Genomic DNA, 17182 nt, shown 5'->3' on the forward strand with positions numbered 1-17182 from the left:
TTTGACACTCACACTATGATGGAATCTGGGCATCACAGAGCCGACCAAGATCTCTGACAGGAAGCATTTCTCTGCTTTTTAAGGTGTTCCGAGTTCAAGGGTGAAAAGGAGCTCACGCTTTTTCATGGCTATGCATCTACTCTATCTACTGTGTATTTATTTGGTCTGTTACTTTCTTAGAACCAGTTCTCTGTACACAGTGCCTCGAGCTTATGTGCCTTAGGTTTCTAGTGTAGTTTCAGTATAAACTCAGGGCAGGCAGGGAATGTTAATGCTACAGTAAACATACTGCCCTTCACTGTATCTCTAGTCTGCTGCCATCCAGGGTTAGTGTGGCAACAGGCAGATATTAAGGTAACAGAACAAGGCATGACTGACACACTAATACGTTCTGTTCATTTAGGTCCTTCCTTCTGCCCCCACTCCCATATTCTGGCCTGGAGAATTCCATACACTGTGTAGTCCATGGGGTCCCAAAGAGCCAGACACGACTGAGCAACTTACACTTCTGCCCCAGCCTGAGTAGAGGAGTTTGAGGAATTCTAATGTATAACAACTTTGGGGGAGGGTTTCTACAGCCTTAGTGAAAATCAAAAGATCTTACCTTGCCATTTCACTGAGGCTCCATGGGGTCTCGAAGAGTTGGGACACAACTGAGAGACTTCACTTTCACTTTTCACTTTCATGCACTGGAGAAGGAAATGGCAACCCACTCCAGTGTTCTTGCCTGGAGAATCCCAGGGACGGAGAGCCTGGTGGGCTGCCGTCTATGGGGTCGCACAGAGTCGGACACGACTGAAGCGACTTAGCAGCAGCAGCAGCAGCAGCAGCACTATCACCTGAAGCTTTATTCCACATACCCAAGGAATTACCAAGCTTCTGAAGCTCAAGGTGTCTCTGAAAGCAGGAGAGGCTGTTAAACCTCCAAAGGACCTAGGAACTGACAGCTTACTGAGGAAGAAGAGCAACCCTCCTCCCATGCCCTGTGAACTCCCACAGCTAGCTAATAAAACTCAGAATACTGGCTACAGCCATAGGAAAAAGGAAGGAGAGAGAGACAGTCCCTATCTGTGCTAGAAGAATACTTTAATAGTTGCTGCTAAGTTGCTTCAGTCGTGTCCAACTCTGTGCGACCCCATAGATGGCAGCCCATGGGATTTTCCAGGCAAGAGTACTGGAGTGGGTTGCCATCGCCTTCTCCAATGCATGGAAGTGAAAAGTGAAAGTGAAGTTGCTCAGTCATCTCCGACTCTTCACGACCCCATGGACTGCAGCCTACCAGGCTCCTCCGTCCATGGGATTTTCCAAGCAAGAGTACTGGAGTGGGATGCCAGTGCCTTCTCCATTAATAGCTAAACACCCACAAAAATAAGATTCTGAACTTAGCTTTAGGAGGCTTCCTCATTTCAGGAACTGCCTGGGAAACAAAACAAAAACTCACAATATAGTTCTTTAAATTTTTCAAGGACACAAGGTACCATAACTCATTCACAGATCAACCCATTAGCAGACTGGCCCTGAGAAATTCCATAATCATTCAGCACTGTTATTTGTCAGTGGGTGACTGGTTCTAACTGGTCAAATAAGTCTTATACCAAATATTAAGTCCCACCCAAACAGAACAATTGAACTCAAGATTACTTTAGCATTGAGTGAATCAGGAAAAATTATATAAATATATGGTTTATCTTACAGATATCCAAACAATCTGCCTTCCTTTTTCTCAGAGATACCTTCAAGAAATGGCTAACACTACCAACTGAACATCTTATCGACAGGGGCAGAAAACAAGTTCTCTTCTATTCCTGGTACATGCCTCCTTCACTCGGCACACCCATTCAAGGTCCTAATTTCTACTCTATCAACTTCTCGCTCTGAGGTCTCCCTCACCAACTAAGTGTCCTAACCAAATTTCACCCAGTTCCCTCTGTCAGGTCGTTTCAATTGGATAAGAAACAGAAGGTGCCCAGAGTGCAGAGTGAGGAGAGTGCCCACAAAGTTGCAAGTGGTGAGCCCTGACGTGGGGAGCCAGAACCCAAGTGGTGTGAGAGCACCCCAGCAGGGGCAGACGAAGTGACTACTTCTCATTCAACAGCAATGAGCCCCAACAGCGTCTGCTCAGATCTCGGCTTCTAATTACTAAATTCTCCACTAACAGGAACAAAGGCCTTTGGAGAAATGGCTGAGGCAGAGAAAGTACTAGATGAGTCTGGTACATATTACAGCGCAGGAAAGGAAGTGCTCAAAGAGTAACAGTGACATGTCAAAGAAGACAGAAGTGACAGGATGCTCAACTGGTGAGGGAAGCTCCAGAAAGAGAAGTTTACACAGCAGAAATCAGAGGGAACACAGAGCGGATACACTGAGTGAAGGAGGCATATACTAGGAATAGAGTAATTAGAGACTTGTTTTCTACCACTATTCATAAGATGTTAGTCTGGGTTAGTGCCAACCAACCCCTTGCAATAAAAAGACAGTAAATCACTTAGGCACCTTTCAGGTTAAACATATAGTTAAATATTTTTTCTTGATTTACTGGCAAAATCTGAGATAATCTGAATATCAAAACAAATAGAGATAGACTAAATTTAATAAAATGTAGTCAAAGTGAAAGTCGCTCAGTCGTGTCCAGCTCTTTGTGACCCCATGGACTATACAGTCCATGGAATTCTCCAGGCCAGAATACTGGAGTAGGTAGCTGTTCCTTCTCCAGGGGATTTTCCCAACCCAGGGATCGAACCCAGGTCTCCTGCATTGCAGGAGAATTCTTTACCAGCTGAGCCACAAGGGAAACCCAAGAATACTGGAGAGGGAAGCCTATCCCTTCTCCAGCGGATCTTCCCGACCTAGGAATCGAACCGGGGTCTCCTGCATTGCAGGCGGATTCTTTACCAACTGAGCTATGATAAGTTGACTAAAATAGGAAATCATGAGCCCATACTAATGTAAATAAACTAGTAAACTAAAAGGCTTAAAAGAAAATGTTTGCATAGTTTTGAACTGTCTCCTCCCAAAATATTAATTACAGAGGGAAGAGTAACTTTACACTGGAAATGCCTATAAGGAACCAGTTTAATCAAGTGATCAAACATTCTCAGTAATGAGACAAATAAAAACTCTGCATTTCTGAAAATTATGCAATGAAGAGCACAGCATCATTCCTGTGATATTCCTGTTGAAGATGTACAACCTAGATTAAACATGAAGAACCATTAAACAGTTCCAAACCGAGGACTTTATACAAAACAACTGCTGGTAGTTGTCAAAGTCACGAACGTCAAAGGCGGCCTGAAAAACTGTTCCAGATTGAAGGAGACCAAGAAGACAGAAGAAATAAACGCAAGGTATGGTATTTTTTTGTAATAAAGAGCATTACTGGTACAACTAGTAACATTTGAGGGGGGTGCTGATAATTATATGATGGTAATGTTGTCACCATTAACTTCCTGATTCTGATGGCTGCATTGTGATAATGTTGGAGAATACTCTTTGCAAAAACTAAAGTATTCAGGGATGATGGAGAATCAAGTGAGCAACTTACTCTCAAATGATTCAAGGAAGAAAAATACTCTGTACTGTACTTGCAACTTTTCTATAAATTTGAGATTGTTTCTGAATTTTTTTATTATAATTGTTAAACAAACAAACCAAAAATAACCAAGATAGCAGTGCTGAAATCTGAAGGAGGGTAAGAGATCAAAAAGAAGAGCTGAAGAGAGTGGTCTGTTGGAAACCATTCTCGTTGTGTTTTAACGCAGGTGACTCAACTCTGAATTGGTGAGTACTGACACTGGGGTGCTTGCCATCTGGAATAGGTTTCCTGTATGTATCTTTCTGCCTCATCAACTTCTAATTTCTTTTCAATATTTATCCGAATAATACTTTCTCCTGTGTCTGCACTTAACAACTCTCTCCCAGCCTCAACTCTGTTCTGGCAGTCCTTCCCCTAAGTGGCATTCACGCAACTCTCCTACCCTGAAGATGGAGAATTTCTTTAGAAAGATTCCAAAAAAAATGTCTTATCCTAAAGGAGGCACTATTAATGATCCTCCTTTCTTCAGGCCTGGCATTCGCTAACATTCCCACCAAGTTCATGTTTTAATAAGTTTTTTCAAGGCCCTTCGTTCTAAACACATGTAACTCCCCTATGCTCCAAGGGAAAACCTTCTTAAACCTTTTGGAGTGGAACACAGTTTTAACACTCTTTCCTCCCACTATATAAAAAGTTTCAAATAACATCATAAGCTTTATCTCCAGACTTCCTGAAATGTAGCAACTATTACCAGCTTCTCCACTTTCACACCAATGGCAGCTGGCAGGCAGAGTCTTAGATATTCTACAGCAGAAAGGTTTTCAGTAACAATCAATGAAGAGCTTTGAAGCAGTACAAAGATGATGTTTATCACTCATCCTTTCCTCTTCTTTATTATTTAGGGTGATTATGGAAGTTTTGGAGGAGGAACAATTATATGGCAGCCTGTCTCCAAGCAGCCATGAACTTTCCTCCCTTATTTTTTTTCTGGCCGCGAGGCTTGTGGGATCTTAGTTCCCCATCAAGGGTTGAACCTAGACCCGTGGCAGTGAAAGTGCAGAGTCCTACCACTGGGCTGCCAGGGATCTGCCCTTCCCTTACTTTAACAAAAGCAGACTCTTAAAATGCACTCCTTGGCAATTTATCCTCAACAAAACTTTTATCCTAAGGCGACTGACGGGCCCTTGGGAAGAGAGCCTAGCAACAAAGGACACTGAGGTGAACGACGTTCAAAATGAAAGCCGTAGCAAGTCACCTGGAGACCCAGGAACAACCTGAGCTTGAATCAGCTTCAGTCTTCTCATGTTAAAGAGAGAAAATTTTGCTTACAAGCACATTCAGGGTAATTATCAAACAGCAATAGGGAAAAGGAAACAGCAAAGGAACTTCACCATCTTTAGAGAAAAACAAACGATTTTCTTTTGTTTCTTCCCTCTTTTTCTACATAGCGAGGACTGTTTCCAAATATATTATGCAACTTTCTATTAAAATCACAAATTCCTATAGAGCTTATTAAGAAACATATCCTCAGTGTCCTACTGATTTTAAAAGTGCTCAAAAGTTTTCTTTTGCACTCTGAAGAGAATTTCCAATGCAAACAGAGGACTAAAATGCACCTTGCCAATTACAGAAATCTTACAACAAGCACATACTGCTATGAATGACATTTAGTTCCATCTCAGTCTATTTTCCCAGGATAAGCAGCAATGAACTCAAGGGTATGATCTCAGAATATAAAAAGCCATTAAGGCTGTTCTTAATAGATTCTTTTAAAATATGATCCTACACAGCTCTTCAAAAGGACAGTATGCTTTAATTCTGAGATGGATTTTTACAATGCTTTGACCTCCTCTTTAAAAAAGTCTGGAAAAATAAGTAACTGCAGCGGGGGGAGGGGGAGTGTGAAATGTGTCACTCTGGTTACTAAAATCCATTAAATTCATACTTCAGCCTTAGGATAACTGCAGCCAAAAAACTGACTTGCAAGTAATTATCACCACTATCTGCAATAAAAGTTAATTGGACATAATTGAACTAACGCCCTAGTCAGAGGGAAGCTGCAACTGGCGAAGGGCCCATTCCTCCTGCTCCTTCAATCTGCAAATGAAACTGCTAATGCTAATTTGTGGACAAACAAGAAATTGCTCTCATGGCTTCCCCACTGCAAATCACGAGGCAATTCCAGCTAATGCCCAGGCATGTTAGGCCAAGAGAAAAATCATTAACCAATGCTTCCTTTGATAAAGATGGATTTTAACAATAACCAAGCCCATTAGGCTGAGAGTTGCTAAGAGTTGTTAAATTTCTCCTGGACGCCCTAAGTAAGGCACTGTGGCCTGATCTCCATACCCCAGCACCATGCTTGAGATGCTCCCTGTACCACCAGCATGTGGTAGTAAGACGAAGAGACATTATGCAAGGCCAGGAGCTGCTGCTACACAAATAATTTATCTTCTTGTAAGAGAATCCTTGGGTAATCTCATTTTTAGACAGGCAAATGGCATTGCTGATCTACTTCAACAGCAAAGATTAAATCGCTTCTGAATGAACTCTGGAATTGACAGATACCTGCTGCCCAACTTCCTGCCTTCAATTCTGGACAAGAACTGTGCCCTTTCCCCTGGAATTAGTATCAGGCCTTCTGCCTTTCAATTCTGTCTACACCCCAAGGGACTAAGACTCCTAGGGGTATTATGCAGTCTTAGGTAGCCACTCATAACAGAAGGGGAAATCTGTGGTCTTTATATCTACAATGACCTGTAAAGTGGGCAGAAGACAGTAACCTCCTGAGGTGACAGAAGGTAAAAGAGAAAAACAAGTACAAAGTGCTGTCTGCTTATTTTTTCTTAGGTGGCCAGGGCTCTATCCTGGCAAGGAGGTGGCTAATGACAGTTTTTAAAAGTTGCTATTACCAATTCTGTCTACTGTAGCAAGATACCTTAAGTTACAACAAAATCTTAGGAAATAAGACTGAATAATAGCTGTTATAGAAATACCCTACTCTTTACCAATTCCCACCCTCCCCCACCCCTTCAAAATCATAAGCAGCTCTCTCTGTGACAGACAGAGAAATTAATGCAATGAGAACCTTCCCTAAGGAAGCAGCTGGACCACCTGTACCTTTGGTACACTTTTCAATAGAAGTTATTTTGGAAGGTTGCAGTTTACTTCCTCTAGTCATCAAAATACAATATTTTCTGATTTGTGAAATATGAAAAGCCTAAGAACAGCTTGGCTAGGATGTAAGAGAGGGACCCAGAAACTGTAATATGGATAATAAAGTGAAATAAGAGTTTAACCTGAACAAAAGAACACTTCCTAGGAATGTCATTCATTCCTTCATTTGTTCACCAGGCCCCTCTGAGGCACCAGGCACTATGGCAGTAGTAGTACTATGTATTAGGAATACAAATATGGCAGACAAAATCCCTGATGAGATACGTGATTAATGTGATCATTTTACAATGTATACAAATATCAAATTATGTTGGGGGACTTTCCTGGAAGTTCAATGGCTAACATTCCTTGCTCCCAATGCAGGAGAGAGCCCAGGTATGATCCTTGGTTAAGAGAACGAGATCCCACATGCCGCAACTAAGACCCGGTGCGGCCAAATAAATATATATTTTTTTAAAAAATCATTGTTGGACACCTGAAACTAACATAACATTGTATTAACAACTATACCTCAAGAAAGGAAGGAAGAGAGGCAAGCAGGAATGAAGGGAGGAAGGAAATCAGAGTTGTTTCAAAATGAAAATAATGAAAAAAATACCTCCAGTAAACAATTATAAAGATGAGAGAAAACAATATGGGTCATTGAAGGCTGAGCAAAAATTTACTGGATTGAGACAGTTAGGCTACTCTAGACAGAGAAAACCAGCGTAATGAAAGGCATGCAGTTGTGAAACCAAACAACTTGTTTGGAGAACCACAAGTAGTCTGGGATAAGGAGGAGAGTATTGGGTGTATAGGCTAAACTTGGAAATGAGTCTGATGTGTTAAATTATGAAGAACCTTATATTTCATACTAGACGGAGAGAAGAGCAGATTAAAAGTAAATTAGCAGAAAAGCAGCCCTGACATCATATAGAGTAACTGTAATGATTAAATGAGATTATATTTATAAAGTGCTCAGTACAGTGTCTATGCTCAATGATGGTAGTTGTAACTATTATTAGCTAATGTCAGACTTTATCCTGAAACCACGGGAGATAGGAACAGGTTTTAAAGAGAGTAACATGATCAGATGTCTATTTTAAATAAATCTGCTGCAAGTGTGAAAGACAAATGGGAGATGGCACAAGTCAGTTAAGTGGCTACAGTGATTTCAAGGTGAGAAATGAAGATTTCAAATAAAGGTGTCACAGGAGGGCTGTCATACAAATGAAGGAGCAGCTTTATCTCTGAGCTCCAAAGATCAAAACTAGGTTAATAAATTAAAGTCTGAAGATAGGCAACTTTAGATGAACATAAACAATAACTTGAGCTTGTTCAACAGTGGCACAGCACTAGAAACGCTGAAGCAAAAGCAATGACCCATTCATTAAGAGTGACAGAACAAGAGTTATTTTCAATAGCTAAAAATCTGAACTAGATAACCACTAAATCCAACTTTCAGATTCCAAGAATCTAAATCACTTATGGGGACGATTTTGTAAAATCATTAGGCAACCCACTCCAGTATTCTTGCCTGGAGAATCCCAGGGATGGAGGAACCTGTTGGGTGCCGTCTATGGGGTCTGGGGTCGCACAGAGTCGGACACGACTGATGCGACTTAGCAGCAGCAGCATGTTAATGTCTATAGCTGGGTTACAATCATACTTTTAAAACTACTGTTACAAGAGTGAGACTGCCTCTGTCACTGATGGGGCCTATGACTAGTTAATAAACCAGGAGATGAAACAACAACAACAACAACAAAAATAAAATAAAATCATTAACAATTGCTTATGTTTGTAGAGAGGTATACAACTTTCCTGGAGAAGGCAACGGCACCCCACTCCAGTACTCCTGCCTGGAAAATCCCAAGGACGGAGGAGCCTGGTGGGCTGCAGTCCATGGGGTCGCTAGGAGTCGGACTCGACTGAGCAACTTCACTTTCACTTCTCACTTTCACGCATTGGAGAAGGAAATGGCAACCCACTCCAGTGTTCTTGCCTGGAGAATCCCAGGGACGACAGAGCCTGGTGGGCTGCCCTCTCTGGGGTTGCAGAGTCAGACACAACTGAAGCGACTTAGCAGCAGCAGCAGCAGCATACAACTTTCCAAGTGCTTTCATACTGATTCTCTCACTTGAGTTGCTCAAGTGCCCTGTGAGATCAACTGGGCAGGAATCATTAGTGCCCATTTTCGCAAATAAACTAGGAAAAGCTAGTAAGTGCCTGGATACAACCAGATTTTCTCACTCCTGGCTTTGTGCTCTTTTCCAGTCTCACCATTGCCTCCAATATGGTACCAGTGCTGAAAAATCCATTCTGAGAAACCATCCTTCTTTGGTTACCTATTCCAATGTTTGTTCTTAGAATCAGTAAATTCTTCTGCATGTTTTATTTTCGTTGTTCAGAAGTTTCAGCCTATTTCTCTGCTCTCTTCAAGATGAATAAGAGTTAGTCATCTATCTTTATTCAATGTTCCTTCATATTTACATACTATAAGATGTCTATCATTTCTCTAATCTAGGATAACTAACCCTAATTATTAAAACTCAATTAATCCCAATTATTAAAACTCAATCCTTGAGTTTGTTCACAAATGTTATTTCCTTTAAAGCAGTTAAGTAATCCGATTCCTAATTTAATACTAGCTCCAGGAACATAACATTCTCTTCTTGTCATTCCAATTCTAATCCCTAGATATCTATTCTATTAAAGATTACCTCCTCCAATTATTTCATACCAATATTTATTGAGCACCTACTATGTAGCAAGGCATTGCTCCAGAAGCTGGGGCCTCAGCAATGAACAAAACAAACAAAAACTCCTGTCTTCATGATGCTTCCCTTTGTACATGAGGTCAAGCTGTAGGATCAGACAAAACAATAAATCGGTAAGGGACACAGACTATTAGAAGGTGAGAAATGCTATGAAAAAAAAAAACAAATGAAGCAGTGTAAGGGGATGAGGGGGACTGGATGGGGCAGCAGCTTTTAAACAGCATACGCAGCGTGTGGTCCTCACTGAAGAACCACAGTTTCTACCATGCTTTTTACCTGCTAGTTTCAGCACAAGGCAGCTTTTAATTATACAAGAGATTTTTTTTTTTTAGCAATTAAACTGTAACTAAAATAGTTTTTCCCCCTCTCAAGTTTAACTCTTAGGCACTTGTACATTTAATAAAAAGCAATTTATCAACTTGTTTTGAAGAGTAAAGTTTTGTTTCTATAATGCTGAAATATTCTTCAAGAAATAATGTAAGAAAGTAACGGAAGCCCAAAGCCCAGCACTGTGCACACACATACAAAGACTGCTGCTGGGTGCAATGACTTTAATAAAGACTAGCATTTCCCTGGAGAAGGCCATGGCACCCCACTCCAGTACTCCTGCCTGGAAAATCCCATGGATGGAGGAGCCTGGAAGGCTGTAGTCCATGGGGTCGATGAGGGTCGGACATGACTGAGCGACCTCACTTTCACTTTTCACTTTCATGAATTGGAGAAGGAAATGGCAACCCACTCCAGTGTTCTTGCCTGGAGAATCCCAGGGACGGGGGAGCCTGGTGGGCTGCCGTCTATGGGGTCTCGACTGACACACGACTTAGCAGCAGCAGCAGCACTTCCCTGCGTGAGCAATGGTAGGTACAGGGTTGGCCAAAAAGTTCATTTAGGTTTTCCATAACATCTTATAGGGAAATGAAATAACTTTCTGGCCAACTTGATACTTTTTTAACTAGTCATGGGGAGCTGAAAGATGAGCAGGTGGGATACACAGGAGGATGGAGGGAGTTGGTACAAACAGAATTTTAAAGATCTACAAAATTGGTGTGCAGCCTGGAGTGGCATCAGCCTCTCATTTCTAGGTGCACTAAGGAGTCTCCCCAGAACATACTATGAATGGTAAGAAAGACCGTTTTCAGTTGGGACATTTGTTCAGCTTGGAGAAGAAACCAAAATTCAAAAACATAGCTTATTGGAAAAGCAACCTGTTCCAACTTAACTTTCCCACAGACTGTGGAAATAGGCAAAGCACCTCTCTTAAGAGGGAAGGGTCCTTTCATCTCTCTGGGGAAATATCCTAACACAGTATCATACTCCAATCATAACATACCTCACAAGGATTGAATGAAGCCTAAATACTAAAATCCTCAGTAAAGGACTTTGGTGAATGCACAGTAACACCTGCCAGGACCAGTCAAAACCAAGATATAGAATCATCATTAATCCACCGGTCCCGCTTTCTGCTGAATGCAAGAGGTTCTAGGAGCATAAGATAAGCAAAAGCCAAACCAGTGCCTTCACAGTTACAAAACTAATGTGTTCATAATAATAAAACTGCTTTCAGCTGCATAGCTGGGTGATCCAGAAGGCCCATTCAGGAACCCAGGAAAAGGGCCTTTCCCACTGATACACTGTGACCTGGGATGAGCTGTCTTCAACTTCTCACAGTCTTGATACCCTTCCCTTTTAAAACAGATTAAGTCCTACCCTTTATATTGTAATTGATAAATGAAATGCCAATGATAGAGGTACTATAACTTCTGGGAGGAAAAAAAAATTAAGTTGTGACTAATAATTGCTTATGATTCTCCTCTGAAGCAACACCGATGCTGAGTAAATCACTCCAATTTCTGCAAGTGGCATAAAATCTGATTTTCTCTCAGATCAGCAACTGATCCTCAAAACCACTTTGCTGAGTGCGAAGTAGCAGCAATTGGTTATGAAACCTTGCCTTTTAAATCTACTGGAATATTCAGCTGATCTTCAACAACAACAAAAGCAAGGGGTGGGGGTGGGGAGGAGACATTTTCCAACCAAACAGCACTTAAAGCAATCCTCAGTTTTGAATTTATAATTTATAGTACTTCTTTGATCACAACCCAATGTGTACATGGATTTCAGCCAACAGCTCCGATCAGGAGAATCCACAGAGCCCAGTGTTAGAAGAGGGGTTTACTTTGGTAATAGTTCTTCTTTGAATGGACTACCTATAGCCTGTCCATATAGGATGAACGATTTGCGTAGCTGTGGGACAAGAAGACACCAACAAAGGAAACATGCCAGTGTCGCGGGTTAGTTTATCTACGATTTACCTGGAAAATCTCAGTTCTCCATAGGACCTTGGTATAATTAGGTCCTATAACAAAGGTCAAGTCTTAAAATACTAAAACAAACCATCTCAAGGAGACAAAACTGAGCTAAACCAAGCTGGTGGCAACCTCACCTACTTGGCTCTTGAATGATCAGACAAAGAAACATAATCAGTTTGTTCAACTGGAAAACTGCAGTTAAGAAGCAGAGGAAGTTAAAGCTATTGCTTAAAAATATGGCCTACGAATATCTTTGGACTTGTCTATGCTTTGCTTGTTTGCCTTTCTGCATGAATAATCAAGAACTAACTGTATTCTCTGATCAAGAATGAATCTTTAACTATTAGAGTTCTCCCTGTATGTTGGTAAAGGTGCCTCCTGCCCTTTCCAGCTAGGCTTACATGAAACAAACTCAGTCTATGACTAAACTTGATCTAATGAGCCAGTGTGGCTATCCCCGCTCCCTCTCCCCACCCATCCATCAGGACAAAATACAATAAAATTTCAATTTGGCCTTTCCTTTATCTCTCTCTCTATCATTCTTCCAGCATCTCATCTTGAACGTTCCTCCTTCTCTTGACTGATAATGGCATCTTGGGTCTTTGGATTCTCTTCACAAGTACAGAAATTAAAAACAGCTTCTCAGGGCAGAGATAGGAAACTTTCAATCATTTCAAATAGGGACCCTGGAAGGAGTTCTTGAAGAAGAGAATCAAACATACTAGAAATTCAGAGGAGGGAAGAATTCAGAGACCTTGGCTTTGGGTCTGGCTTCACTACTAAATCACTTTCTAAGTTATTTAGACATTCTTGAGGCATTAGTTTTCCCAACCTCAGAGAAATGCTGAGACCACTAAGAGACTGCTTACTTAATTCACTGGATGAAAACTAATCCAAAAGTAAAAATATTTATGTTAATACTGGAAAGGATTCTTGGGCTGAAGGAACTCTTGTCTTAACCTTTATGAGTTGTTATGTAATTATTCCCTACAACCCCACATTTAATTTCAAAGTATAATATGTACTCAAGGTACCAAATAATTCCTAATTCCTTTAAGCCAGGCTCAGCTTCTCTCTTCTATTACTATATATATTTACAGATAATGAAATCACTAATTAAGCAAAATTCTAAGATATGGCCAAACAAAAGGACTGTCCATTATTCACAGAATGCTAATACAGAGGACAAAGTTGGGGGAGGCAGCAAAGGCCTGGATTCTAAGAAAACAGATGAGCTATTTGGGTATTTGGCTTAAAAAAACAAAGCAAAAACAAAAAGATGGATTAATAGTTTATATCTAAAAGGCAACTCTATTTTGAATGGCTCTAACAATCCCATAATAAGCACAGTATCAAACACAGTCAGGGTAATTAATTCAGTGGACTCTTCCCCTTTCACCGCCAGATTGAACAGCTCTGAGGATAATCTCCTTCATTCTCCCAGGGCTCAGTTGGAAGATTCATTATTTATGCCCTCAATTGTTTACTCTGTCCTATTTTTCCATCCATCCAGGCCCAAGGGCAGTGTTATCACTGGCCTGTTTCCAAAATGAATGTATTAGTTCCCTGCCTTACTAGTTACAAACCCAGAGATAATCAAACAGTGGTTATCTTAACACTGGAGAGCAACCCCACCCCACCACTTGATCCAGGAGAGAAGTTAATGACAATGCTGACCCCGGTTACCCAAAGCTGTTATTTTAGATGGATGAAATGAAACACATTAGCTTTTCTAGTCTTTTTGTTTTTCTTTAACCACTGAGCAACATGTATGCACATCCAACAGGATTCTTGAAGGGCAGTACCATTAGAAAGACAGCTCTGGCCCTCACCAAGAGCAGACCTGTAAACTATGAAGGATTAAACTGATTGAGATGCACTTTGCCTAGCAACCATTCATTAGGAAGAGTTCAGTAACTCACCAGCAATCAATTCCCTGTCCTTATCTAAGCCATAAACAGATAACAGACTCCACCAAGTCCTCTACCCTCTGGATTCAGACAGCCAACAACTTCCTTAAAAGACTCAGCTTCCAAAAGTCAACCCTTGGAGGAGGGGGTTGTGCTTAAACACACACAAAATACTGTCTCAGACACCTGACTGACAAAGCTGAATCGCTAAAAACTACCACCAGTCACATCTCCATATGAATGCATTCATCGTCTCTAAATAAGTCTCCCACACTGCAGCATTCCTAGGTCTTTTTGCCTCTAATATTTTCTCACCTTGAGCAAGTCTTTCCTAGTTTCAAACCTGACAACACTCAAGCTGATTATCATGAGAATCAAACAACGCCAAGGGTCCAATCTTTTCCTTCACCTTCTCAAGGGGATCATTTTATACTTCAGATGTGAATGGGGGATTGGGCTTGAGTCTCCCTTTAGAGAGACCATGAAGTGCATAGGGCCCTCTTAAAAAAGAAAAAACACATCCTAAGCTGTGACTCACAGAAATAAGCAGGATAAAAACAGATTGCTAAAGAAAAATAAGCGAACTGAACCTTAACATCACCATGTCCCCTTAACTTAAGACATTATGGGATATCACGGCTTCATATAATTGTTTCCTCGCAAATGACCAAATCTGAATTTCCATCCTCCTTAAATGATACCTGGAGATCAGTATAGATATACACCTATCATTAGTTCTATACATAGCCTTTTGTCTCCTGGGGAAAATTCTTTGGGGAAATCACTGCACCATGCAAAATGTAGATTACACAAATCTGTCAAGAAAATAGGAATATAAAAACATTAAGTGAGCAAAGTGTAATGTAACTTTATAAAGCTGTATTAGCTGCTCACTCATGAGTAGACAAAAAAATAACACCTAGATATCAAATAGGAGGTTATTAGTAGAAGCATGTTGAAGTGGTGGTATATGCTTTAACATGGCCTCCAAGTGGATTTTGTCACTTTCTCAGGTTACCATATAGTTTAGACATCAAAGTGCACTTTGTTTTATACAATAGCTAGCTGCCAAAGCTTCAAAGTGATTTTTAACAGTTCATTCTCAGTAACAAGTTGGGTAAGACAACATCTGGGGTATTCTCTCTGCCTTTCAATTTAAATATGATTCATTGACTCTTAAGGGATAAATGAGTAATAAACTAAAAACCCAAAATCTAACAAAGGTTTACTATGAATCTACATTTTTTGCACAACTCTGTATTAAGGCTGCTTCAGATTAAAAAAAACAAAACTATAGTAAGTTTCCTGATCCCTAGCAAGTTTCCACAATTGAACCGATTTCTTTTCCCATCATCCCTATTCTTTATCATATTTGCTTTTACCCCAAACTGCTCCTTATTGATTAGAGATAAAAATAAACCAATGCAAAGAAGAAACATTAATCCATCTTAAAACTAAAAGAGCTCCAGCATATCAATTCTATCCTCAAAACTGAACTCCATTTAGAACAATTTCTGGAAACTGAACCCGGATTACAAGAATGAACTCTCAACATTTCAATTAATATTTACCAAAGTGCTGCCAAAAAATTGACATTCATCCCTTCTGGCATTCTAGCTCTTTTCTAATCAACATTAGGATAAATCTGGTCCAAACACTTTTGCTGAAAATGCCCAGTTAAAGCAAGTTCACCATGAACAATGCCACTGAAAACACACAACACACACACACATCCTTTGTTGCCATCATAAATTTTGAGTTTTTCCTCTTCAACTGCTATCTTTCCTCTCTGTTAAAAACCGATAAAGAGGTTCCTGATTTTGGCTGAAGATGAACTGTCCTTCAGGAAGAAGGGATCCATAAGCTGTAGAAGCAAAGGAACTCAAAACATAAATATAAATTGTAATGATACAGCCACCTGAATTCATGAGGGGGTGCTTTAAAAAAATTAACGACTTAAACAAAATTCATCTGGATTTGTTCAAAGTTTGGTTTTTGACGACAGAAACTAATCCCTCTGAGAGTCTGTGAATGGGAAATATACAGATGGAGAAAAATATGAGACTTTTAAGTTTCAGTAACGGTAAGGGAAGTTTGCTTGCTCAAGCTAGGTTTCTCCAACAGGACTGAGTCCTACACAAAGCCGGTGACACTGTACTCGGGAGAGAGACTTTAGAAGAGTTAATCGCTAACTACTATCAGGATTTCCTTTAACCACCATCTGACGGAGGCTGATCCCTCTTTTCACTAGCACCTCCTTCATTTTCAGACTGTTTTTGCTGATTAAGGCAGTCCCAAGTAGGAAAATGGTGAAGACAGCCTTAATGGACACGGATGCAGAACAGTTTCAAAACCCCACTCCTATCCTATAGCCTGTCCTTTTTTTTTTTTTTTCCTCCGGCTTACTGCATCAGATGCCAAACAAGAAAGGGCTCCTCTTTTCTCTGTTCATTTTACTACGCGACCGACATCTACACATCAGTAAAAAGAGAGGAGAGTCCTGAATCTCCTTACCCAGCTGCAGGGGTGAGATGAAGGGAGGGAAAGAAGCATGAAGGGCAGAATTAGAAAATCAAAATAAACTGATTAGACGTGGAGCTCTTACTTCCCATTCCATTTCCCCTTTTCTCACAAGGTTAAGTCGGCTGAAGTCGGGGTCGGATAGAAAAAGCACACACACCTTGAGCCCTGGAAGGGAGGTGAGGTTCGCTCCGCAGCGCTCGGTGGGGCTCCGGGCTCCGCCCCGCCCGCCTGGGGCAGCTCAGCCCTCCTCGGCCCCAGACCGGGAAGACGGAAGAGAAGGGGTTTCTAGCGGTCCCGGCAGGGGGAGGGGGAGGCGGCTGCTCCGGGTGCCAGGCTCTCCGAGCGCAGCACTCCGCGGCGCGCCGACACCCCCTCCCCCAGCCGGCTGCCTCTCGCTCCCCTTCGCCGCCGGAAGCCAGCCCCGCCCCCTCAACTCCATCCCGGCCCTCTACGAGCCCCCTCCAGTCCGCACAGCCAATGGCGAGCCAGGGAGCCAGCAGAGCGACTCACCCGACAGCCAACTGCGGAGGCCCACTGGGAGGTCAGCCGCCAGGGATAGGCCAGCCACCCGCCGCCCCGGCCCCGGCACGGCTCCTCTTTGTTAGAGCTGCCCCTTCGCTCCAGGCCCCCACCCCAAAGCCGGCAGCTCAGCAGCCCGCAGCTGGGCCAGGTGATGCCAAGCCCCTTCCCCTGCGCCCCCCGCCCCCGCCCTGCCTGGGTGTGAGGAGTGACTCCCATCAAGGCCGTACCTCCGTCAGTGCCTCAGACCTGCATAGCAAGAGCCATCCGGAGACCTTCGACAGCAAAAAGATGCTCCCCAGGCCTCCGCCTCGCCCTTCTTTTCTCAGACTAATCAACTGCACTCCCTCATAACCGTGCATAGATTCAGGTTTGCATATTAGATCAGCTGCACACATCAATCCACCCTGTCTGAAACTCCTGCTTCCCATGACGCAGAAATTAAGGGCGGCG

General features: G+C 41.9%; 1 protein-coding gene across 4 annotated transcripts in view; it reads right to left on the reverse strand.

Moving 5' to 3' along the window:
- FAM222B (family with sequence similarity 222 member B) overlaps nucleotides 1-17182 on the reverse strand; it is a 54968-nt gene that overhangs the window by 20230 nt on the left and 17556 nt on the right. Inside the window, exon 1 of one of the 4 annotated variants that reach the window (XM_019981913.2) lies at nucleotides 16368-16619. The exons of 2 other annotated variants lie outside the window; for them this stretch is intronic. The gene's annotated coding sequence lies outside the window, so the exon portion shown is untranslated. Of the gene's footprint in view, nucleotides 1-9452; nucleotides 9554-16367; nucleotides 16620-17182 lie in introns of those variants that run through there. One more of the 4 variants, XM_070772759.1, reaches the window with a different exon arrangement.

The sequence above is a fragment of the Bos indicus genome, chromosome 19 (genome assembly GCF_029378745.1).
Source record: "Bos indicus isolate NIAB-ARS_2022 breed Sahiwal x Tharparkar chromosome 19, NIAB-ARS_B.indTharparkar_mat_pri_1.0, whole genome shotgun sequence".
In the NCBI taxonomy this organism is placed as follows: Eukaryota; Metazoa; Chordata; class Mammalia; order Artiodactyla; family Bovidae; genus Bos; species Bos indicus.